Source organism: Ictidomys tridecemlineatus, chromosome 16 (genome assembly GCF_052094955.1).
Source record: "Ictidomys tridecemlineatus isolate mIctTri1 chromosome 16, mIctTri1.hap1, whole genome shotgun sequence".
Lineage (NCBI taxonomy): Eukaryota > Metazoa > Chordata > Mammalia > Rodentia > Sciuridae > Ictidomys > Ictidomys tridecemlineatus.
Genome location: NC_135492.1, coordinates 52105048 through 52130316, shown reverse-complemented (window position 1 = coordinate 52130316; position 25269 = coordinate 52105048). Strand labels below are relative to the sequence as shown.

The 25269-nt window shown below is 52.1% G+C and overlaps 1 long non-coding RNA gene across 3 annotated transcripts; it reads left to right on the top strand.

The window, feature by feature from the left end:
- Positions 1 to 5162: 5162 nt before the first annotated feature.
- On the top strand, positions 5163 to 24029 carry LOC120891429 (uncharacterized). 3 transcript variants are annotated; one of them, XR_013431364.1, is made up of 3 exons: positions 5163 to 5842; positions 6127 to 15068; positions 16613 to 24029. It is a non-coding gene; the product is annotated as an uncharacterized LOC120891429 (long non-coding RNA). The 3 variants fall into 3 exon arrangements; XR_005735808.2 differs by having other exon boundaries at positions 5163 to 5862; positions 14849 to 15068; XR_013431363.1 differs by having other exon boundaries at positions 5163 to 5862.
- The last annotated feature ends 1240 nt before the right edge of the window (positions 24030 to 25269 follow it).

The following is a 25269-nucleotide window of genomic DNA, read 5'->3' as shown; positions in this document are numbered from 1 at the left end:
GGGCCGTTAGCACACCGGGCAGAGGGCCCGAGCGCCCGCCACTGAACGGGAAGTCTGGCCTCCCGTGCGCGGTGCAACCCGGGAGATGAGAGCATAGTGCCAGACACAGTACCTGGAATTCACGAATGCCTCAATAAATATTTGTTCAATTGAGTAACCAAAACCTTTTCCCTCTAGTTTATGGGAACAGCCACTCACGGAGCAAGAATTTTTCTTTTTTTTTTTTTCAAAAAGCGCGAGCCTTTAAAATAAATAGTTCTCTTTCTTGCAACCAAGAGTCGGAACACGTTTTAAAACACACTGGCAACTTTTCTTGCCGTTTTCAGAAATAATGCTTTGCCTCGCAGTCTCTCTGGATGCCAAGACCCAGCACCACTTGACACCAGGCATGGCTACATAAACAGGACGGGAGAGACGTGACCAGATGTGGTGTGTCACAGCCAGGCTTGATCAGCACAAAAACAGCAGAGGTGGTTCTGCCTCGAGCCAGGCATTGGGAGGTGTGCTTTGAAATCGCCAACCTCTATTCAGATCACTGCGGTGGGCCCCGAAGAAGAAGGTGGCCGTGCGTGGAGTAAAATCATGGCCACCAAGATGAGATTCAGACAGCAATTTATCTTCCACCTGCAGGGCTTTCCTACACAGAATGATATCAAGAGCCAGACCTTCATGATCTCAAGTTACTTGCAGGTCTGTGGGAGCTGGGCAGCCTCCTGGTGCATATTTATGTGAGCCTGACGCCCACCGCTGGTACATCTAATACGTGTACCAGGGCAGTGTGCAGATATGGGGATTTTTCTTTGGGTGATAACATTGCACTCAGCATCTCCAGCCACCAGGCCACCGACACAGAAATCTGGGGACGTGAACCTGGTACGGGAAGACCACAGAAGTCTGCACAGTGTATCACATTCTCCCGACGCCTGCCTCCCCGTCACCTCTAATATGTCACAGGTCTGTCCTGCGGGAGTCTACGCACAATTGAAATGGCCTCCAGTGGAATGAGAGGCCAAGGAGCGCAAACCAGAGAGGCAGGACCTGGGTGGGCAGGTCCTCCCAGAACCCAGTCTCCATGGTCCACCCGGAAGTGAAACCTGCTCATGCCAAGATGATAGGGTTTCCCCAATCCTCGAAGCCTTCTCAATGCGCATCGCCTGCCCTGGTGACGGCTAGTCTCTGAGTGGGTCATGAGCACTCCTTCAAGACACCACCTCGTTTCCGAAAAGCACGTGAGAATTTCCAATTACTTGAGTTGGAAATGAAACGTGGAAAGCTAGAAGGTATTTGCCAACTTCCAACAAACAAACAACCCTGCCTATTCAGCTGAGAAGCTTGCTGAGTGGTGATCCAAGGGAGAGGTGAATCTACCTCCTCCCCCAAACTTCATCACTGGGTGGGGAACATCCTTTTAGAATCAGACAGAAAAAGACTATTTTTTCTCTACTCTTTTCATTAATACTGCAAAATATATTCAGGATGGATTCCACGAGCCGCTTTCATAAGCTGATGCCGAGTCATTACCCACATCCCGATCTGACTTTCCTGGGGTATGTGGGCCTCTAGCCGTCTCCAGTCATGAGAGAGAGAGAGAGAGAAAGAAAAAAAAAAACAAAACCCTTACTGCTGTTGCATTAGGAAAAGACTTAGACAAAAATAAACGGCGAAACCCCTGCTTCTGGGTGTTGGCAAGACACACAGGATTTTCACTTCTGACAGTCAACCAAGAAAAGGAACGTGGCCCTGGTGATGTACCAGCAGCATTTTTCCACTGAATTCCACTGCAAAACGGAAAGCCAGGGATCTTTTCTAACAGACAGAATCATTTCACTTGCCCTGAGGTTTTTGAATGAACCATATATTTGATGTAACGCCATATTTCAGTCATGTGTCCAGTTTTTTAAACTATTTCTAAGTTATCACGGCCCTGTTAAACAGTGCTAATGGATACTATTAGCGGGAAATTAAGCCCTGGCGTTGCCTGCCATGGGCTGGGCGTCTGTCACAGTCCATTATCAGCCGGCCACTCTTGGCCACACAGATTACTTTTACTTAGTCAGATCACACAGCTTTTTAGGGTTTTCTCAGGAAATGATGCAATAACAAGGTTTTGAAGATATTTGAAAGGCCACCACGAACTCTTCCCCCATTTTGTTTTTGAGAGGGCGTAGGTTAGTGGAGTCTGTAGCCTCAGAAGCTCGGTAAGAAGAATCCAATTAATCGGAAGGCAAGGAGGGAACACGGACCAACCAGGTAAGCAGTGTGCCCGCTGCTGGCTTTAGAATCTCCTTGCCTGGGAAGGGAGACAGAGGGTGGGAGCCTGAGAGTGGGGGGGTGTCGTAAGAGCAGAGACGCATCATCAAGAGGGTAAAGAGACGGCCCTGCTGATCTCCTGATGGTTGGATGAGAGGGGCTGGGTCGCAGGTGACGGGCTTTTGTTTGCTGGGTTTTCTTCGGCCATCTATACCAAAACCACCATCACAGGTGAGCCTTTTCACTTGGAACTTTTAAAACGTTGACTTTGAAAATACTTCATTTGAAAATTGTTCCTTTTAGCTGGGCGCGGTGGCACACACCTGTAATCCCTAAGGCTAGGAGGCTGAGGCAGGAGGATTGCAAGTTCAAAGCCAGCCTCAGCAAATTAACGAGGCCCTAGGCAACTTACCAAGACCCTCTTACTAAATAAAAAGTAAAAAGGACTGGGGATGTGGCTCAGTGGTTAAGCGCCCTCGGGTTTAATCCCTGGTACCCCTCCCCCAGAACTGTTGTTTCTGTTTACTTGATAAACAACATGACCAGGACACTTTCCCACTCAGCAGCCCTCAGCAGGCTCCTCTGGATGGCCCAGGTGCTCTCTGCCCCAGTCCTCACCACTCCCGGCTGCCTACCCCAGCTCATCCAAAACGTGGTGTCTCCTTGCCTGTGATGAGTATATGCGTTTGCAACCCTGGGCTGGGAGTCCTCACCAGTCAGAGAAGGAGAAGTAGAGAGGGATGAACCAGCAGGAAACTCTGATGAGAGTAAATTCCAGATTTCCCTCTAAGACTCCCTTTTCAATACACCTAGATGTATTTTCAATACAATCCAGAGATGTCAGTGGAACTTGGACGTTATACTTCTTTAGGAATAACATTCATACCCAACTCGCACTGGGATCCACGTTCTCCTAGTCATAATTCCACAGCTCTCAGCCTCTGAGCCACCAGGCCTCCTCACTAGGAGTTAACTCTATCCTGCAAGGCCCGAGTGGGTGCAGACTCCCGTGAGGTGGCTATTCCCAGGGAAGCACCCATTATAGGAATGGAAGACACGGTGCCCCCACCACAGCACCTTGATAACCCCCCCATTCTAAACCCTGGAACTAAGAAATCAGGGTTCCCCGATATCAACTTTCACATACTTATGAACTGACCCACAACTGTCTCCATTGGAGAGAAACCAGTGCGCCCCAGGGGTGGGAGGAGGGGGAGGTCTAAACATTATTTTCTCTCTTTCTTTGGGGATTGAACTCAGGACACTCGACCACTGAGCCACCTCCCCAGCCCAATTTTGTATTTTATTTAGAGACAGGGTCTCACTGAGTTGCTTAGCACCTCGCTTTTGCTGAGGCTGGCTTTGAACTCAGGATCCTCCTGCCTCAGCCTCCCAAGTGGCCGATATCACAGCCTGGCCTGAACAACTATTTTCAAGAGGCGTTTATAAGACTATTAAGGATGCAGGGACACCGCTCAGTCCCCCCAGATGGGCGAGTAGCTGGGGCAGCAGAGCGTGCCTGGGACGACACAGTTTGCTAATGGAGAGCAGAAGGCCTGGGCCGTCTCCCCCCTCCACGGTCCTTGCCCACGCAGAGGCAGGCTGCTCTAGGCCACTGTCATGGTCACAGGAGGCGGGAGGAGCTGCCACCATCCCCCTCACCCTGCTGGGGGCCCACGGCTCAACATTCCTCTTCACCGAGCAGACTCTCAACATGTGGCTTGCCTGGCGACCTAGCTCGGCCTGTGCCTGCAACACTGAGGGACACTGACCTCACCCCAGAGTGAGGCTCCGTGGCCTTCGGAGACCACGGAATCTGCCTGGGCTTTCTAGACGGCGACACCCCGGCACCGTTGTGCTGGGACTTGGTATTTTCAGTGGCTTGAAATTCCCTTTATGGTCCCAACCAGGACAAGGAGCCAGGCCCCAGCCACCTCCTCTTAGCCAGGTGTGGACATGCTGCTCACGTGCGTGGATGTGAGCATTTCCGCAAACCGCCTCCCGCTCCAGCGGCTCCCGGGACCTCCCGCCTGAGCCCGTGCTATTGAAGGGGGCCGGATACCTGCTTGCTGAGCAGAGCAGAGCACGTACCTGGTTCTCTGCCAAGCCAGAGAGAGTACCCACTTGGTAACACAACAGCCCAAGATCTCCAAGAATCTGTGATTTTTTAGAAAAGCTTCTCTGTGGAGCCAGAGAATGGGCTGGAAAGCTTGCTGCCATCAAGCCCCTGAAGCGGAGGAGCCCCTGCAAAGGAGCCTGGGTGACGTTTTCCTTCCATGTCTGCTCTTTAATCTCTGAGGAACTGCCACAAAACCGGGTGCCCACAGGCGGCATAGCTGAGCCTTTCTCAGACCAACCATGGGGGACAAAGGACAGAGCGACTGTGTCTGTGTCCCTGAAGATATTTGTCTTTAATTCCCCCAAGCCCATCTGTGAGGGGCACTTTCTGACAAACCAGGGGACAAATGGGCTGGCACAGCACAGCTGGGCCCTGTGGGGTGAGCGACTTACTGAGAATCTGCACAGCCCCCTGTCCTGGGTGCCAGGCAGGAAGGAGAGGCCCCGGTTATCCTGTGCCTGGGATGGAAGGAAAGTGGGAACACTTTCCACCTGGGGTACGCCTTCTCTATTTTCTTATTATTTTAAAGATATTTTCCTTTTAGGTTGTATTTGAATTCATTTTCTATGACAAACACTAAAACGGCCGGGCTGCGTGGATTTCCGGGCCACTGTGCCTGGGGTTCAGATGCAGTGAGGATTCGGACTATCGCAGGTCCCCAGCTCACACAGCTCCCCGGACAGGACCCTGCACGCAAACTGGGACTTGGCTCATCCTCCCCGTCCTCAGACCAGAGCCGACTGTCCCCATAATTTATGTTACAGTGCCATCTTATGGTAGTTTATGACCACGGTTTATGGACGAAGAGACTCTTCCATGTTTTAAAGAAATACATGGGTTTAAAAATCCTCTTTAATGAATCCCACCAGATAAACGTGTCAAAGGGGTGGTCTGTGACCATGAGGGCTGTGTCAGCGGGTTCCACGGAAGGCCAAGCACCGCGGGGTGCTCGTGCCCTGGCCCTGAGGGATTTCTGAACAGGCATCTGGGTTCTCGCTCTGTGACTATTACGGTGCCATCCGACATTTCGGAAGCGGTGCTCTTTGTGAAGGCGGTGACGTGTCTGGGAAGAGCATCAAAGGGAGAGTCTGTTGGAAGTCAGGAACGGGTGGCCCGCCCCGAGGGTCCGGTTCTGGGTTCTCACCGGCTGCGTCTCTCCCTCCTCGTCCACCCCCCGCATGGACAGGACACCAGGAGACCCAGCCCCACGCTGAGGCCCCGTCGTCTGCAAGTGACCAGGCTTCCTTCTAGAAGGGTCCTTGGAGGAGCCGTCTTCCGGAAGCCTGCCTGCCAGTTGTTGGAGGGTTTAAGGGTTCTTTGCTTTCTCTCCTCCAGGTTTCTCTCCACCCACAAAGTCAACGCGCACCGTCAAGGGGCCCGAATCTCATTCCTTTGTCCGAACTTGCCAGCTCGGTGGCTGCGACGCCCGTCCCTCTCGGGAACACGCAGGGAAAGAGAGGATGTCAGTTCCAGGTCTGTCTGGGGGTGTCGGGGTAAGTGACGGAGATCTGGGGACGGTGTGGGGTGTCAGCAGGGGCTTTTATGAGAGCAAATGCCCCGTCGTCCTTAGGGACAGCACAGGGGGTGGGCAGCACCGGCTCCAAGTTCAAGAGGGTTCCGTGGCTCCCTCCCCTCCCACTCTGCCCCCGGGAGCGCTCCCACTCCTTGGCACCAGGGTGAGAAGGTACAGGAACCACCCGTGCCAGCTGGGGAGGGCATCCTGCAGGCTACAGGTCCCCCCTTTCCTTTCCCTACAGAAGACGCAGAACAGGATGATTCATTTTGAAGGCAGGAAAAATTAATATGCATTTAACCAGATGCAAAAGAAGAACTTTGGAACAAAGGCAGTTTTTAAAAAGGCATTTGAATGTCAAATATCTCTCGGGTTCTTCCTGCCCTGTGACAATGGGGATGCCTTCCCTTTTTACCTGCTCCATTTTCAAGAACTGTAGGGATCTCCATTCCAAACGACACACTCCTCATAAATCCGGGGAGGGGGCTTTGATTCGGTGCTGTCTGCCTCTCTTCTGACCCCCACCTCCAGCCCACCCTGAGGTCTGTTTAGAGTTACCCACTTACCTTGGCTGGCCCGTCCCCCTCCTGTTTGGGGCTGTTCCTGCTGCGGTCCCTGCACTTAGACTGTTCCCTCGTGCACCGTCACCCCCACATCAGCAGGGTGTGCCAGGTGCCCACATTTCCCCGTCTTGGGTTGAATGTGTCTTGGTGTGTCTGCTCGCCCCCCACCCCCTCCAAATCAGAAGAAAATCACCAGAAGACTCCAACACGTTCGGCTCGGTGTCGGAACTGCCTGTACCCATTAGGAATTCTCAAAGCGCAGACCCACTCGGCTCTTGGAGGGTCTCTTTACAGAGGCACAAGTGACATCGGGGGTTGCCCACCCCCACCCCAACTCCCGACACACATGGGTTTTCACTGCTGTTCCCATTTAAAATTTCTGTTTACCACCCAGAAGCAACGACTTTTCTAATATCCATCCTGCAAACTCCATCTGGGATCCCCCAAACAAGCTGTGCTCCTCTGCCTGCCTCACAGACAGGAACCGGAGACTTCGTCAAGGGGAGCAGGAGGGAGGTCAGACCTTCTCGGTCCTGAACCGTGAGAGGTTTAATGTTTGGAAACTCGTGGGGAAAATACAGAGGAAGAGAAATAAGTGCCCACCTCGAAGACACCCCCCTGGCCCGCCCCGGGCTCCAGCCTACGGATCTGGTGCGGCTCACCTTGGGAAAGCCCAAGGGACTGTCCCCAAGACACCAGAAGTGAGGACAGCTACTCGGATCACAATTATCCTACGATGCTCCTGCCTGGCAGGATTCCTCTCCTTCCAAGCTCGGCCTGGTGTCTTGTGTGAACAGAGAGCCAGATGGGAGAGCTTGGGGGGCTAAAATGGATACACGGGTTATTTATAGATTCGGACTGGAAATCACATGACCTGCCTTCTGTGGAGTTCCATCTTCCGAGAACAGACTTGAAATAGACAGAGTTGTGGAAAGTCTCAGAATCCTTTAGAATAATCCTGAACAGGATCTTGAAAGTAGGAAATGGTGGCGTTAAGCCCCGGGGAACATAGAAGCCCCTTCCAAAAGAAAGGAGGAGCTTTAGAAGCATCTTTCGGGAAATCTCTAGAAGGTCCCGTGAACACCAGGGGTGTTTTCCCTGACATCCCCCCCCCACTGGGAAGACCTTCGCAACTCAACAGGAGTGTCGAGGCCCACTGGTGCGTCACCAGCTTTGGGGCGGAGGAAGCCGCGGCTGGTGCCTTAGATGTAATCGACATTTGATTGGCATTTGTGGGAAGGGTGACAGAAATGAGAACCACCTTTGTCTTTAGTACCAAACTTGCGGCTTTGCGTTGTGGGGGTTTTCTGAAGTTCTCCACTTTTCTCTCTCTAACCTGGATACACACGTTGGCTCCCAGGTGCCCTGGGCAGCGGGTGAGGGAAGGGTGGCCTCCCTCTGGGGACTCCCCCCTGCTAGCTGATGCACTTAACACTTGAATTGCTCCATTTCATCTCCACAACCCAACATCGCTTCCGTTTCCTGTGGAATAACCACTTGGCTGAGAGAGGTGACCCAGCGTGCCCGTGCCCAGCGGCCCCCGGATTCTGCCTCCTCAGTCAAGATGCAGAACCAAGAATCTCCACCTCCTGCCATTGCTCAAAGTCTAAAAATCAAGACAGGGAAAGTAGGGAGACTGGCTGAGGCCCTAAAGGGTTCCGGGATGCTTGTGTTTCCATAAACCAAAAGCCTCAAACCCAACCAAACCAAAAACAAGCCCCACCTTTTCTTTAACACACAGAACCTTCTAGAAGACAGGGGCAAGGGTCACATGTTAGCTGCAAACTGTTCTCTACAGCTCTCCTCTCTATGAACAAACCCATTGGGTCCCACAGCTCCCCATAAAGCTTAGAATAGAAGGAAAATTGAGAAATGAACTCATACTTAGAGATACCCACACCTGAATCATGGTACTAACTCGGCAGAATTATTATTTTACTGGGGTCATTTTTTTTTTTGTACTAATGATTAAACCCAGGGGCTCTCTGCCACTGAGCCACATCCCCAGCCCTTTTTATTTGGAGACAGGGTCGTGCTAGGTTGCCAAGGCTGGCCTTGAACTTTCGATCCTCCTGCCTGAGCCTCCGGAGTTGCTGGGATGACAGGTGTGCGCCATCACGCCCAGCACTGGTATCAATCCGAACACACATCGTCCCACTGAGCATGTGGGAACTTAGTAACTCATTAGCATTTACTCTACTTCAAAAAAGCCTTCATTTGTCAGAAAGTGGGTATTATTTCCACTTCGTCAAACTTGCCTGGAATCAAAACAAACATTTACATTTTCCTGATTTCACTGTAATTCTCAGAAAAGAAAGCACTCCGTTTCCCAGGTGGGGAGGGGACTCTGGTGTTCCGGGACACCCTACATCCTAGACACATGTCTATGAGGATAGATGGACTTCCAGGCTGTGGGCTTTCTAGACCATCCGGGGGAATAAATAACATTTTCCAAAATCACAATCAGGCATGCGGGGCGATACCTAAACTGCTGGGGCCACTTCCAGTCAGTCACCTGGAGTTAGAGGAGCCCCTGTTTTTCATGATGCTCAGAAAAATGCAGATGTGGAATCGCATCCTTCCTGAGTTTTAAACCCCAGTGCCACGGGGTCACGGGGCACCTGTGTTCTCTGCCCACTCTGCTGTGCAGGTGAGCCCCACCTCAGAGCATCCCGGGCAGGAGAGAAAAGCACAGGCTTGGCACGGCGAATAATGGATGGGGTCCATTGTGTTTTCCTGTTTAGCAAGATAAATCACCCTGAAAACTTTCATTATGTTCTCTGCAGAATGGAGGCCCACTAGCGCCTGTTCTGGGCTGCCCTCCCCAGTTGGCCTGGCAGGGAGCCTCGGGGTGGAAAGAACGGCAGGGGTTGCCAAGCAAGGGCTGCTTGGTTCCGTGCCCGTTCCTCTGGGGGAGGTAAACATCCTGCCCGGGAACTCTCCGCCAACCTGGAGCTGGAAGACTCCCGTGCCCGCGAGTGCTGGGAGGACTGGGAACCATGAGTCATGGCACCCAGGGACGGTGGAGGCCCAGCGTGCAGGCCCCAGGCTCCGGCCCCGGCCCACCTGAGCAGCCCTGAACCAAGTGAGGGGGCACCCTGCAGGCGGCCAGCGCAGAGGAAGGACAGAGAAGCCTACGAGGTCCCCAGTGCTCTCCGCCCCACACCCTGCACCGTCTCAGACCCTCTGCTGAGCCACCCAAGTCGTGTTCCTCGGCGGGTAAGGCCAGACTCCAGTGTGCAACACCTGGGCCCCACCATGGGCTGGCTGGGAGGTCCTGGGCAGTTTGCTGAGTCCTTGTTATTTTCACAGGCCAAGGGGGATGGACCCGTTAAAATACTGGAATTCTTTCACACCACGTGGGCAGAAGCAGGTGTGTTGAGTCCTGAGGGCACACCCCTGGCACCGTCCCGGCTGACCCAGCGCCTCCCTGGGAGCCACCCCATCCCCGCGGGCTACTCCAGACCCAGGAACATAAAGAAGAGCCTGAGGGTCCACCCAGCTGGTTGGAGAGAGCTGGTTGGCCCCCTGGACAGGTCCCCAGGTGATACCACGGCTGGGGAGTCTCAGAGGACTATCCCCCACATGCAGGTGGAGACTATGCCTGTCCCGTGACAGATCTCAGATAGACGACCACAGTCACACCCATATGCAGGTGGGCACAGCGAGGCCAACCGGGGTCAGGCAGCAGGCGCGAAGCCCTGTTAGGAACCAGAATGAGCATCTCGGGGCCCTGGATTCTCAGCTCGAGTCTGTCTTCCTGGAGGCATCAATGGGAGAATCAGGAAGCCCACTTAAGGACAGTGAAAAGAGCGTCCCTCCTGGCAGAGCCACTGTACCAGACAGACTTCAGACACCCGGCTCAGCTTCAAGGGAGCCTTTGAGGTTTCATCAAAAGGCACATAGGGCCGGACGCGGTGGCACGTGCCAGTCATCCCAGCGGCTTGGGAGGCTGAGGCAGGAGGATTACGAGTTCAAAGCCAGCCTCAGCAACTTAGCGAGGCCCTAAGCAACTCAGTGAGACCCTGTCTCTAAATAAAATATAAAAAGAGGAGCTGGGAATCAGTGGTCGAGTGCCCCTGAGTTCATTCCTCAGAACAACAACAAAAAAAAGGCAGGTCCTAGTGGCTGATGGGCAAGCTGCCGTCACGCTGGTCCCATGGAAATCCTTCTCATGCCTCTGAATGGCACAGTCGGGTCTCAGCTCAGGGACGCAGGGTGGCAGGGACACAGCTTGCCCTCGGGAGCCTCTGTTGAAGTGATGCTCTGCCTAGGTTTGGGCCCTCTGCATGAGCCCTGGGCTAGAGGAGGAAATGTGGGGTAACAGTGGTCACCTCACTTCACGTTGCCAACACCACGGTCTTTTTAAAAGCTTATCCTGGCAGAGCCCTGCAGGACCCACTAAAAACCGCGGTGGCCCAGCCATGAGCAAGGTGATTCTCGCGTCATCACAACACAGAACCTACCCCCTGTTCTACAAGACAGATCTCTGATTCCAGCCCCTGCCTCTCTATCAGCTAGGGGCACTTGAGTCTGAATTAGTCACCTGGCCAGAAGACTCTGGGAAGGGACGAGGAGGCGGTTCTGTTCAGGGAAACGGGAAGAGACAGGCCCTCGCTTCTGGAGGCCGGAGTGCCAGTTATTTCAAATGCAGCGTAGGATGGCGCTGTCAGAAGTATGGCTTACAGACCAACAGCATCACCTGCAACCTGTCAGGAGCAGGCCATGACGTCGTCCTAAGAGATGAGAGGGTGCCTGGGAGGCTCTCCTGTCTGCACTGGCCAGAGGGAGTAGAATGCTCCCGGACACTGAGCAGGCCACAGCTACAGTCAGGCCCAGCATGAGCACCATCTGCCTATGAAAAGTGAACTTGAAAAAGCCAGCCAGCAGCCAGCGGCCGGTGCAGGAGGGGCTGAGCCGGCCAGGTGTTGAAGCGGGAAATCCAGCCTTGAAGATCAAAGGCAAGTCGGCTGTAAGAGAGAACATCTTACCCACCCGGCCCGGCCGGCCGAGTGGGGTGAAGGCGCGTCCAGGGACCAGATGTGAGCAGGCAGGGATCTCAGGGCCTGGATCACACTCGCAGAAAGAGCTCGGTGGCCGCAAACCCGTCTCGCCTGCCCGGCCCAAAGGCCTGCTCCTTGAGCAGATGCCAAAGGAGCCCTGCAAGGCACCATGCAGGGTGCTAGGAGACGCCTGTCCCTGTGGTCACAGGCAGTGATTAATTATAGCACTGACACGGAGGCCCCCAAAGTGAGTTCCCTGCAGATGCCAGGGAGTGGAGCTCTCAGAAGAGCTGGGCGTCCAGGCCCTTGATGCTGACCAGTCCAGGGCTGTGACAGGGGCCACGGCCTGCAGGCCTGGCTCTGGTGGGCAGGTTGCTTTTGCATAGAAGAGTGACTCCAGCTCCAAGCTTAGGCTCCGCTATGTCACCTGCCTGCACCCAGAGGGATCGGGCACAGGGTCTCAGCTGCTTGTGAGGACTCCGCACGCACAGCTGTCCTCTTTAATCGCCCCCACAGAGATTTCCATGGATACTTTAAAATATGATAATTATGATTGTTATTTCCTTTGTCCCCCAAGCTGGTACTTCTACCCCAAGCAGCTCAAAGAGCTTTCTGAAATTGTCCAGTTAGTCGTCCCCAAATTCCTGTGCAGGTCAGTGGGAACCTGAGTTCCCAGAGGAGGGGGAGGAGGTGTGAGGTGAATGTGGAAAGTCGGGAACAGTCCCCACATGGGAATGGGGAACCCCTGTTCTCCCGAGTGGCTCGGGAGACCAAGTCCGTCCCCATGCCAAGTGCGTCACTGTTCGGACCTCGGTGCCACCTCTGGGTGAGGCACAGGCCTCCACGCGAGTCACTCAGCCTCCCCGAGCCTCAGTTTCCCCATCTGTCAAAAGTCACAGCCACCTGGGTAGCTGTGGTGTGGACAGGGCAGCTCGGCCACCCAGAGCAGGGCTCCTCCCTCCTAAGTCCTCCCCAATGGGGGGCACAGCCTCTGAAATCCAGTCCCCAATGGGCTCCTTTGGAATTCAAGCCCCGGGCAGTTTACACAGTGCCAAGGGCACGATCTGGGGCAAGAGAGCCCAAGGACAGGCTAGGGAGGTGGGCAGCCTGGGCAGAGATTGGCCCCGGCAGCCTCTCCGCAGTCCTGTGCTAGGCCATTTCACCCCTCTGAACCTCTGTTTCCTCCTCTATAAAATGGGGATGGCCATGATTTAATGAGATGGCGCATGAAAGGCCCTGGCATCAAGTAGGTGCTCAGTGTATACAGAGAGGGAGCATCAAGTAGGTGCTCAGTGTATACAGAGAGTGCTCCTAAGGAGGAGCCTGGAGCCAGCACATCTGTTCTCAGATCCTGACCCTCCGCTCTTTAGTCACCCTGGGCAAGTCCTGGGAGCTCAACAGGCCAGAAGAACAGAATGAGTTAACACTGTAAGTCATACAGGGTCCGGCCTGGAGCCTGTGCCGGCTAACTGGGATTATTAGTTGTGTTTTAACCACTGCTTAATGTCTGTGTTCCATGTCATCGCGGGGAACCGTGGGCCCCACCTGCGCCCCAATACAAGGTGGTTACTCCACAAGGTAAGGACGACGGTGGGGGTGGGAGCTCACGGAGGGCCTCCTGGTGATCGGGAAGCAGGGTCTCTTCACAGCCAGCCTGCAGTAGAGTGGCCATCGCCTTGTGGCTTTGACCTGCTGGGAAGACCCCCGAGTCCCTGCCCGCACAGGCACCGCGTGGGGTCTGAGGGCTGCACAGACCATGAGCATCCTGAGCCCAGGCCACTTCAAAAGCCCACAGGGATCTGCGTTGGCATTGGAACAAGCCAGGACTCGACTGTTCCTTGTGTGTGTTTCTGGTTTTCCTTCCTTTGAATCACAAGGAAAAAAAAAATTGAAAGCTCTTGTCCCAGGTAGGAGAGAAAATGAAGGCACTTTCGCTTCCGGTGGTGCCAGCATGTGGGGTTCGGGCTTTGTCACCAATGCTGTAAAACCAGACCAAAAAGGGGACACCCACCCACCCAGAGCACCGCCCGTCGGTCTGAGCTACCTCTGCGGAGCTCCCCGGCTCCTTCCAAGCCCGGAGGCCCCGAAGAGGTCCTGCTGCCGAGTTCCCTTCACCAAACCCGGGGAAGACTTCAACAAGAGAGGCAGCAGCCCCCGAAGGAGAGGGGGCACAGAAGAGGAGGAGGGTGCAGGCAGGCTGAGCCCAGGAGCAGAGCCTGGTCACCTCCCGGGAGCAGAACACGTCAGCTGCGGGCAAATCTCGGGGTCCCCCAGCTCTGCAGCCGGAGGACAGTTTAGATTGTGCCCCAGGAACACTCAACAGTGAGCTCGAGAGGGGGGAGGGGAGGGGAGCGAGTTATATTTCAATATTAGGCATGACCATGATTATGTCAAAGGAACCCCAATATTAGGCATGACCATGATGCACTAATTAGCCCCCCCCCCAAGCGAACTTGACTGAGCAAATGCTATAAATCCTTCATTGCTGACCCTGCAAGCTGCCATCCCCATCACAAGACAAGTACAGGACCCTTCGAAGGCATAGCTGGTCCTGTCTTTCTCTTGATGATCCAGCCGGGCCCCTGGAGGGCAGCCTGGGGGCTCTGCCAACCTCGCTGCTGGGTTCCTGCTGACACTGAGGTGCACACGGCTCTAGAAGACTCTAGAAGTACATTATTTACCTACATGGCTACGGACCAAGCTGGGGATTTCTATGACTTTTTTTTTTTTTTACCAGGTACCAGGGATTTAACTCGGGGTACTCAACCACTGAGCCCCATCCCCAGCCCTATTCTGTATTTTATTTAGAGACAGGGCCTCACTGAGTTGCTTAATGCCTCGCTTTTGCTGAGGCTGGTTTGAACTTCAGATCCTCCTGCCTCAGCCTCCGGTGCTGCTGGGATCACAGGCTACAACTTTGAAAAGCAGACCCGCTCACCTGCTGTGAGCTTCTTACAACAGAGAAAGCCACTCCGAGAATCAAACATGTGAAGTCTGTCTCTTAACAGGATCTGCTTTTGAAACCTGTGCTGTCACAGACGGGCACATTCTGTCCTTCAACCCTGCAATCTCTAAACTGATTAGGTTGGTGGGTTTTGTTTTGTTTTTGTCTGCAACCTTTGCGACTTTGAGTTGGGTTTAAAGATGACATGCACCATGGCCACTGAGGGGGGAGAATGAGGACGGGTCAGCACCATGTCATGGACACCTTCCCATGGGCGGAACCTCGGGAAGCACCCACTCAGAGTCTGGGGACCCCCTGACACCTCTGCCACCCCCAGTCTCTGTTCTGAAGGACACGTGAGGCTCCTCTGAGGACACTGTGTGCACGGAGACCCCATAGACCAGGTAGCAGATCGGGGTCACCCGGGTCATGGACCTCAGATTTTTGCCTTCCCAGGATCCAGCACAGACTTTAACTCTCTGAAGCTGCCCAGTGAGATCGTGAACCTGGTACCCCTCCAGTCCTGCACCTGGCGCTCGGCTGTGTCACCGCTGGTGTGACGTCCTTGCATCCACGCCCCACTCTGGCAGAAGACGGAGAGCCACACGTCGGCACTTGGGTTTCTTCAGGCCCACTTCTGCCTCTTGGTGTGAAGACAGGTCGCCTGTTGGCCAAGGTGAGTGCTGGGCTGGTTCTCTGCAGGCAAGGGGCTTCCAGTTTCCTTTTTCTTCCTTCTTTGGAGACGGGTCTTGCTGGTTCCCCAGCCTGGCCTCGAGCCCCTGCCTCCTGCTGCCTCCTGAGGACTGGGGACTTCCGGACGTGCTGACCTGTCTTCTGTCTGTAGAAGTTTCCGGAAGGACTCTAGGTTCTTCCTGGCCTCACACCTCCCTCCTACCTGCAGCCAAGGCGGAGTGGAGGAGGCCCTCCTGGTGTCCCCACAGGAAACAGGACGCTCATTTCCCTGCAGGCATGTCCTGACCGCTGCTAATAAGCCATTTTCACGGTCTCACCTGAGAGGAGGCAGGTTCTCTCCACACACCCACCTTGATCCCTCTGTCCCTCCTCCGTCCTTCCTCAATCTGCTCGTATCTCAGCCCCTGCTCCTGGCCTCCGTCCCCCAGCAAACAGCTCAATCTTCGTCCTCGTCTTTACGTATCCCCAGTGTCATGTCCTACGAGTGTCTTTGGGATCTTTTTAAAAAGTCTTCTCTTAGCCAGGTGAGGCAGTACCCGGTGTGCACCCATAATTGCAGCTCCGGGGGAGGCTGGGGCAGGAGGCTGGCACGTTCCAGGTCAGCCTGAGCAACTTATGAAGACCCCATCTCAAAAGAAAATAAAAAAGGCTGGGAGTGTAGCTCAGTGGTAGAGCACTTGGCCTGGGGGGGAGAAGAGTGTTTTTTTTAATTGGTGGGGGGAGTTCGCTATTGTTATGGCTGGATTGGTTAAAGTGAGCATGAATTATTTTTGTCGTAAGAGTGAGAGGTTTGTGGAAAAAAAAGAAAAACACCTTTTTTTTTATGATTTTAAAAGAAATGGCTAAAAACAGGCCACCTTGACCTGTGTCTGGGCCCAGGAAGGGTCAGCGCCCGGCCTTCCCAGGAGCAGCACTCCACCTGGGGTGGGGCCAGTCTGCTCTTCTCAGGGCGCACTGGGTACTCCTGCTAGCCAGATGGGCCAGCTGCACCTCAGCAAAGCCAGGCGGGCACCAGGTCATCGGGTCACCAGCTGGGGTACGCTGTGGGCTGGGGGAGCTGTTCTCAGCCACGGCGTGGGCTCTGTGCACACCAGCAGCCCCCTCCCCAGGACAGGGATCAGGCTTTTTAAAATGGGATCTCCCTCGAGCTTGTGGAAAGGTTGCTTTTGAGTTCAGCCCACAACCCTCCCCCTGCGAGGGGCTGCGTGTGGGGTGGACAGGGGAGAGGCCAGGAACTCTCAGTTGCACTTACAACCAGCCACATGCTGTATGTAGGAGTCGAGGGCCACAGGGAGGCCACAGAGAACATCAGTGTCCCCTACACTGCAAGGAAGAAGGGGTGCTCGCCACTGTGCTCAGAACAGGCGTCCAGAGCAGGGGCCTGGGCTCACAGCTGCCCCAGGAGGCCAGCAAGCGACCGGGGGCTGAGCTGCATGGAGAGCAGAGCAGGGAGCAGCTGGGGTGGGGGGGGGGCGGGGGCGGTAGGGCTCACCCTCTATTTGCTCATCACCGGGATCTCAATTACAGCTTTGAATTATGAAGCCTCGCATGACGTCACACACACCCTGAGAACTGCCCGTCAGGGACAGAAAGGTACTTGGAGGAAGAATCTTCAAACCAAGAGTCAGAAAGGAGACATGGGCCTGTGGGAACCTTCTGCAGATGGGTGGCATCAGCGTGCCTGGAAGTGGTCCTCCAAACCCAGGTTTGCAGATGGGTGCCCTCTGCCTCCACAGGAAACATCCTAAGACCTTCCTTCTGAAACTCGGCTCCGGAGGTCTGGTCCCTTCATTTCTCTAAAGCACCCAGAGCAGTCAAGTGACCATATTTTTGCAACAGCAATTGTTCTAAATCCAGAACACAGAGCCGTCCCAAAAGGAGGAGGAGGAGGCAGGCGGTGTCCTTGGATGCTCCCGGGAGGAGCGGGCCAGGAGGAGCGGGCCAGGAGGAGCGGCCGGGAGGCTTTGCACTGGAACCCCACGTGCCCTGCTTTAGCAGGGGGCTGCCTCTGTGCTCGCCAGTGGGCACACCCCTGGCAGTGGCTTCTCCCCACCCCAGCCTGCCTTCACAGGCACATCCATTTCCTGGGCTCAGGGAATGTCTTTTCTTTCTTTTTTTTTTTTTTTAACCCTGCAAAAGTAAATGTCCCGATCCAAACCCGGGCCCTCGGTTTCCATTTGCCAGGGAGCACAGGCTGGTGGTGGTTTCTCTTCTCCTTTCAAGTCATCTTCACAGTGGAAACTTGAAAGGGGTGATCTATAAACATTTCAGATCCATAATATACTACTTCCTCTAGGTTCTTCGGAGCGGAAGCTTTGCTCTTGAGAAGAGGTGGTGTGCAGAAAAGCCCTTTTCTCTGTCAGGAGGGCTCCCCGTGCACTTGGCCGCAGCTGAAACCTGTTTTAATCAGACCTTCCTCTTTTATAAGCAGGGCCGGCTTGCAGTTCCACACGGCAGCCGAGGCCTGGAGCTGCAGGAAGAGGGCTCCAGCGATCCTTTTGTTACCCTAATCAGAGCCAGAAGGGCTGTATTGACTTTTGGGCCTTGGGGACTTGTCCTTCTTTTGTGTCCATCTCATTCGAGAAATCAAGTTTGATTAATTTGTCATCTAGCAAAACTGCAGGATGGGGAGCCAGCCCTTTGAAGTGAGAGGAGGATGAACTTGGACTGCGAAGCCCAGGTCAGCGGGCAGACTGGCCGTGGCGCCCCGTCCACCCAGGCTCTTCTCCGCAGAGCTGCCTCTTCTGGTTTAAAACCCTTTATTTTTTCTTCTTTAAACCTTTCCTCCATGAAGGGCTCGGAGATGACCCCCCATCTCCGCCTTTTGTTTTCTTTAATTGTTAAAAGCCAGTCACCAGGGTCCGCAGAGCCAGTCGGATCCGAAAACACTTAGCGGCTCCACCAAGCCTGGGGCTGGAGGACTTGACCTCCCGCCAATCTTGAAAGACCACTGCTCGCGGGCGAGGCCGCGGGACTGAACCCAGTGTCAGCGTGCACTTCTGGAATGAATAACCGGAGGGGGCTCCAGCTGGGTCACGGGACAGACGCTCATTTACGATGCCCTGGTCTTGTTAACCTGCACTTAGCAGAGTCCCCAAACTGCTGAGATCGCATGAGGCGGTGGCCCCGAGATATTATTTAATCCTAGACTTAGTGTCATATTTCTTGTTCAGATGGTCTATGTGCTTTATAAGGAGTCACAGGGCTTTAAAAAAATTATAGAGTAAGCAATCTTGATCCCCCCACCCCCACCCCGGGTAACAAAGTCCCCACGGCTGACAGTTCAGTGCACAGGGCTTTTTAGGATGCTGGCCCCTCAGGTAGGTACAAAAAGCAGAAGTCCATGGCTCGCTCAGCTTTGAAAAAGGTTTAAAAGTCTCCAACCAATTATAAACAGCCGTTGTGGTGACTGAATTCGGTATCGAAGCGATTGTTGGGGAATTTTAAAGTAATGAGATTAGTGAAAACACTCGGCTTTAGAAATCTAAGGCTATTTTGACTTCAAAACCCAAACTAAACCAAAGTTGCTCACAACAAATCCAAACATCTCTTCATCGGCCGTGAGGTGGGCTGGGGATGCCTGCCTCGGGTCTGGGGCTCAGAGATGTTGAGCACACACTTCCTGTCCTTCCGGTGGCCTGGGAGTTGGGTTTTAGTGGTCTTTCTCAACCTGTAAATGGCAGGCTCCGTGAAGTAGACCCACGTCTTGTTTATTTTTGTAGCTGCAAACCTAGCACATCAGAGTAGTTTAATAAGTACTCGCTGGGCGGTTGAGACAATGTCACATGTGGTCCTTATCTCAGCTCTACTGAAGCCTGTCGACTGTCCTTTAAGGTGTCGACAATTAAAATAATATGCACATCCCTGCAGGGGACGCCTGGGAATGTCCCATAATCACCCTGTGATGGCAAGTGTGAGTATCTTCCATCCGCAGGGGACAACAGGAGGCCTTGGCTTCAACCAGAATTTGTTCAGGCTGGGAAACATTTCTACCCACTGCACTTCCTTCTTACAGACTTGAAAAAGGATGGTAATGATGTCCTTGGAAAAGGATGGATTGGAAAGTTCACCTAGGTGGTTTTTTTAGTTGTACGTTCACAATACCTTTAATTATATGTGGTGCTGAGGATGGAACTCAGTGCCTCACACATGCTAGGCAAGCGCTCTACCGCTGAGCCACAGCCCCGTGAAGTTCACCTGGGGTTTAAGTGAGCTCTGAAGTCAGGTATACAGAACTCAATAAAAGGGGCCACCTATTTGTCCCAATATGGTGCCATCAGGCAGGAAGAGCAATAATAAAGCAGCAATCAGGAGACAGGAGACTTGGCCCGAGGATTGTCCCCACAGACTCGTGGGGCCTCAGACAGGCAGGCTGGACCCACACCTTCCCCTTGAGGGTGGACTGAGTTTCCTCGGGTCGTGCGTGCACTCTCCGTGCCGTAAGGCCGAACGGACGTAAACGGGAGCACCATTTTCTAACTCCGCCGTGTGCCAAGGGCTGAGCTGGGTGCTTCCTATCTTACTTGCTTTGAAGCAGCTCAGCCTCTTCCGCTGAGTGCTGAGGACATTGTGACTCAGACGTTGAGTCACTTGCTCAAGGCACAACCTAATAGGATTCCAACCCAATAAAGCAAATCCCACTCTCAGCTCCTCACATCCGGGCCTGTCTGCTCCCCCTGCTCCTGTTCAGGGTCAGGCTGGGCACCCTGCAGTCTCTCTGTAGCCTTAAATGGTGAAGCTACCGAACCTTTGCCAGGACACTTAATGCTGTGGTCTGGAAACCAGATTCCATCTTCTCTGGGCTTCTCCTTTCCCATCTCCGGCAGGAGCCTTCCCAAACACCAACAGTTGAAGGTCACCGGGGAGGAGTAGAGGAGGGATTTTTGCATGATCCATTTGTGCTGGGATAATCCAGAATTGGCTGTCAATGTGTTTATGGGCCTACATACTGCACAAGTAATTCTTTTTCACCTGCCATCCACCCCAGTCAAATGTGTTATTCTTGTACATTTTTCAGAGAAGAGTGTTAGGCATGTGTGCCTACAGATTGGGCACTCAATAAGTGAGACAGAAAAGCAAGCTTCGAATATAAATTTTTTTTTTTAAATTCCCAGTTCAACTTTGAAGAAAAGGAGCCAGTAGCTGGTGTGTCCTAGCTGGAAAGCCAGTTTCAGGGCCAATCTGCTCACGTGGACCTGAGACACGGAGGCAGGTTAGCAAGCGCATACTCGGCCCACATGAGGGACAGAATTAGGAACAATCGCTGATGCTCAGAGCCAAGCGACGGGCGGATTTGGTTGCACCTTTGCCACCAACCATTTGTGTGATCTTAAATAACATTCTTAATCCTGGGTCATTTTCTTCATTTGTAAAGTGAAAAATTGGAAGCCGGACAGGGATTCTTTTTTCCTCCCCATCTCCTTTGTCATAGCCAACGAGACTTTGCTTTAAGAACGAACTCGTTACGAGTCACAAAGTTCTTGTCCACTGGAAGCTGGCATGAGAAGAAGCGGAGCCACCGTACCGTGGATGTCCCTTGGCTCTGGGAACGACTCATCCGTTCCCCTGGGAAAGTGATGTCACACTGGACCTCAGTTTCCACGTACAGAACGTGGAACCGTCATAGCTCGGCTCCCTTAGGGCTCTGGGGAGAAGAAATCTGCATGCTGAGATGGCCTGAGCCATCCTGATGGACGCTGCCTGTCTGCCCAGGCTGCAGGAACGCGTGTGGCTCTGTCCAGTCACTGGCTGACAGGGAGACACGGCCCTACGGTGCAGAGACTTGCACTTCCCAATCAAAAGGCTTCTTATGGGTGACTTTTGGAAGCAAAGTCATAAGAAAAACGTCGAAACTGGTGTTTGTCACTTGTGACAAAGCCAGGGAGAAGTGCAGGTGCCAGCATCGGCGGGGACAGTGGGTATTCCAGCGAGAGGGAGGGGCGTGGGAAGCAGGCCACCAGGTCTGTGTCTTGACCTGCTGTTGTAAGAGTCTTTTGTTTGTTTGTTTGGTACCAGGGATTGAACCCCCAGGGGCACTTAACACTGAGCCCCATCCCCAGCCCTTTTAATATTTTATTTACAGACAGGGTCTCACTGAGCTACTTAAGGCCTCACTAAGTTGCTGAGGTTGGCTTTGAACTTGGGATCCTCCTGCCTCAGCCTCCTGAGCCGCCGAGATTAAGGACAAGAGTCTTCTTTTAACAACTCACTGAGTCACACATTCGTTTTGTGTGGGTTTTTTGTACCTTTGTTTTTATAGGAAAAAGGTCTTAAAAAGTGACTCTCCATAACATCAGTGCGTACTTAACTGATGCTTCCTGACTCCCCATACTTTAGAATGTCACTGTGCAGTGCACATTGGTGTGGGTGTATTATTATTTATTTTAAAACATACTTTAAAAATGTGTCTTGCAAGAACAGCTTTGAAGTATGTGCCGTACCTCTGTGGAAGCAGCCTCCTAGGGAACACTCTTTGAAGCCGACCAGCCTCTGTCAAAGTTTGATTGGATTCAAAGATGTTTTTTTTTTAAGACACATCGAGAAAGCTGCAGTCCTGTCCTTCATCCCTTGATGACCTTCACAAAACGTCACTTACTTTTGCCTGAAAACGGAACACAGCCCTAGACTGTGCCTTCATCTCCACATTTCCCCAGAAGGAGACCACCCCAAGGCGTCAACGTGTCCTCAGAGCTGAGACCCCCCTCTGGACCCACCCTGTGTAGAACCCTATAGGTGCAAAGCCCAAACGATGGAGAGGAAGCTGAGCAGTCGGGGCTTGCCCACGTCCTCGCCGGGCTGGGCCCCGCATCTGTACAAACCCTGCAGAGCCCGACAAGTTCACCATCACAAAGCCTGGTGATTTATGCCCGCGCGTTAAGCATGCTTATGATTTAAACTTATTTTCTCTGGCAAGAAATAAGCTAGTCAGCACCGCAGCCCAGCCAGATGACTGGAAGGAGAAATCTATTTCAATGATACATATTTGAACTTGCTGAGCCTTGTAGAGGCTACTGCCGTCTTTTCTTCCTGTAACAAAGGGCCTATCATCCTGGAAGAGTCTAGAGATTTTTAACACATTCACTAGCGAAAAGCGGTGAGCACTTCTCGCAACAGCGATTGTTGGCGCCTAAAGAATCCTGTGGAAAGAAAACGCAGGCGAGGATCTTGGCCTCCCAACACCGTGTGTTGGGGGAAGTGGGGTCTCTGCCAAGAGAGTCACCAAGAACTCCCTCCAAACAGTGCATCCGATGACCAAGGGCAAGGAGAAGGGGGGGGGGCGGCAACAGACTCAGATATGGCAAGGAGGTATCATGAAACTTTAAAACCTCCCATTCCCGGTGCCCTGCCCCTCAAAGAGTTCATTAAATTTGTTGTGTTAAAATTAATTGGGCATCGCACACATGATCTCGGGGCACTTGCTTCTACAGCGTGAGATAGGACCGTCTGCAGGTGGATGGGAGAAATTAGAGTCTGCTGGGTTTGTGCTGTTTTTAAAGCGGGGTATTGGACAGCCGGAGAGGAAGAGCACATTCACTTTGCTTGGCCCAAAGGGGGACCACTGAGTCACAAGGGTGGAATTACAGTGCGAAAGAGGAAGAGATTAATCGACTCGTTCTAAAGCAAAACCATTCTGAGTTTAAGGGCGAAGAAAATTAATTCAACAAACAAGATGTGTTTTTTAAGAGACAACCAGAAGCCCCATGGCCGACTGTGTTCCACGGAGGCGGGGACCACAGAAATGGCTGCTTCTCACCAGAGTGCCAGGTGCTCGGCTAGGAGCCCCAAACACAGCGGGTGGAAAGTTCTGACCCATGTGGAATGAACAGGGGGTATGGAAGCCACCACACACACTTGGAACTTAATTAAGATTCTGCAGGGTGGCTGATAAAACTGCATAGAGTTTTAAACCTGCAGGATTAAAAAAGACATTTCTACACTATAAGAACCCAAAGACAGAGTGGGAAATCGGTGGCAACAGATCAGGAAAGATCTCAAAATAAAGTTCTGCAAACTAATAACACTTAAGCACACTCTGTAAAAAATTTAACTTGAAAGAGGAAGGAGCACCATTCATAGCAATCGAGTCCCAAATTAGAACGCAGCAAGAACTTTGGCATGAATAAACATTTTCACTAAACACATAAATCACTGCATTTTCAAGTAAGAAGAGGACAGGCTAATCTTACCTTATTGCTGCAAGAGGCTGGAATAAAAATTACTGGCTCCTAGAAGCAACTTTCACATGGATCCGAACATCAAACACCACACACAGTATAAAAATCAAAAATAACTACAACAGAAAACTTTTCAGTCTGACCTTAAAAATACTGAGCAAATCACTAGATGAAGCCAGATCAAAAGGGAGGGCATTACACCAGCTTGTAGCCAGATGTGAAAGGGTCCCCAACGGCACAGGGCACAGATGGTATAAATGGGGGCGGGGGGCACTGGGGGGATCCAAGACAGGAGGCCAACAAACCTGGTTCAGCTTACGCAGGTAGGAGACCACAGACAATGAATGCCTTTCAAGCAAGACAACTGATAAGATTTTAAATTCGGAGCAAAGGATGCTCATGGTCTCAAGTCCAAGTGTGCTCATTAGTTCACACTTCTAATTCTTCTGAGCAGCAATTCAAATGAAACTAAATTGTGCAAAGTTAGAGTGACTCTTTACAAATAAATATTAAGAAGATAGCATTCAAGCGTTAAAAAAAAAAAAAATCATACCAGTGGCTGAAAGGCATGTTACCTGATTAAGGTCTGCAAAATTTGGGAGGAATTTATTGTGTGCTCACAAAATTAACAACTCCATTTGAAAACACAGACCCTATAGATTCATTGAAATGTTCAAAGTCCTTTAATATGCCCTGTTCATTATATAACGAAAAGTGCTAAAACTAAAAAGCTTTTCTTTAAAACTGCTTCTTTGTATGTAAAAAGAAAATAGGTGCCATTCACGTTCTATAGAGAACTCAGAAACACATACATTAAGTTCATGCTCATTTCTCTAATGCAGTGTTGCTAGTTTAATAAATCCCAAATAATCACTTGCTCCAAAATAAATGTTCAAAAAAAATCATGACTTCAATATCACAGGTTGAAATTAGAAATTTTCTAGTTCTGTGAGTTTGTAACTTTCTCAGGCAAAAAAAAACTCAAATGAAACACTTAACACAGATTCCTTCCACCTTGCGATTTCAGAGGGACACAATAGAATATCCAAAGGCTCTCTTATTGGATATTCTAAGGCACATTCAACACACACATATAAGATGGCACTCTAAATTTTAGGAGCAATGGAGAACAAAAAATATTGACTTCACAATGCCTTGCTTATCCTGTGCAGGGTTTGGGGAAACTCACTGGATTTTTCTGAGACTTCCATGTATTAAAGAATCCCTTCAGTTTAGTAACAGCTTTGCTAAGCTACATTTAGAAAGTGACAATTAATTTTAGTGGAAATTCATTCCCAGGCTACTTTGATAGTCATCTGCACAGTTTTGCGTTATTTTACATGCAATTTTATAGCTCTATAACATTCATTTAATCTTGTTCAATGATGCTGAACCCCAGATGCTATAAGACATTATAGAAAAGTAGTTACTGCGCATATGGAGTAGCTACTTTTTCTGAACGTTAATTTCTTTTCTCTTAACAGGCTGAAATGGTATTTATAAAAGAGAAAAGCCAGCACTCTGCATGTGAGGTTTGACATTATGGACTTCCAGAGATGGGGCTGCTTAGGATGGCGGTGGTCCTGGCCGTAAAGTTCTTATTTACGAGCATCATCTACTCAGTCTTGGTCATAATGGTTTTCGGTGGCTTTCGCAAGATGGTTGATGTTTCAGGTGTGAGTCGGGGCTCTCGGGTGTTGGGGCGGGCGTGGGGCGGGGGCGTTTCTCACCTGTCATAGGCAGAGGTTGGGTGAGACCAGGCATTCTCCAGGGAGGACCGTCAGCATCAGGGTCACTGGGGGCCCAGGTAAAAATGTGCATGTCCAGCCCTCTGCGACCTCCAGGGGAGCTGCACACAACCCCAGGAGAGTGAGCACCTGGGATTCTTTTGCGTGCTCAGAAGCAAGGAGTCCTGGGAGATGATCTCAGAGGTCCCTTCTGCTCTCAAATTCTAAGAACCCCTGAGTTTTCTTCTAAATATCTGGCCAGGTCAGTACCATGAAATCAGGG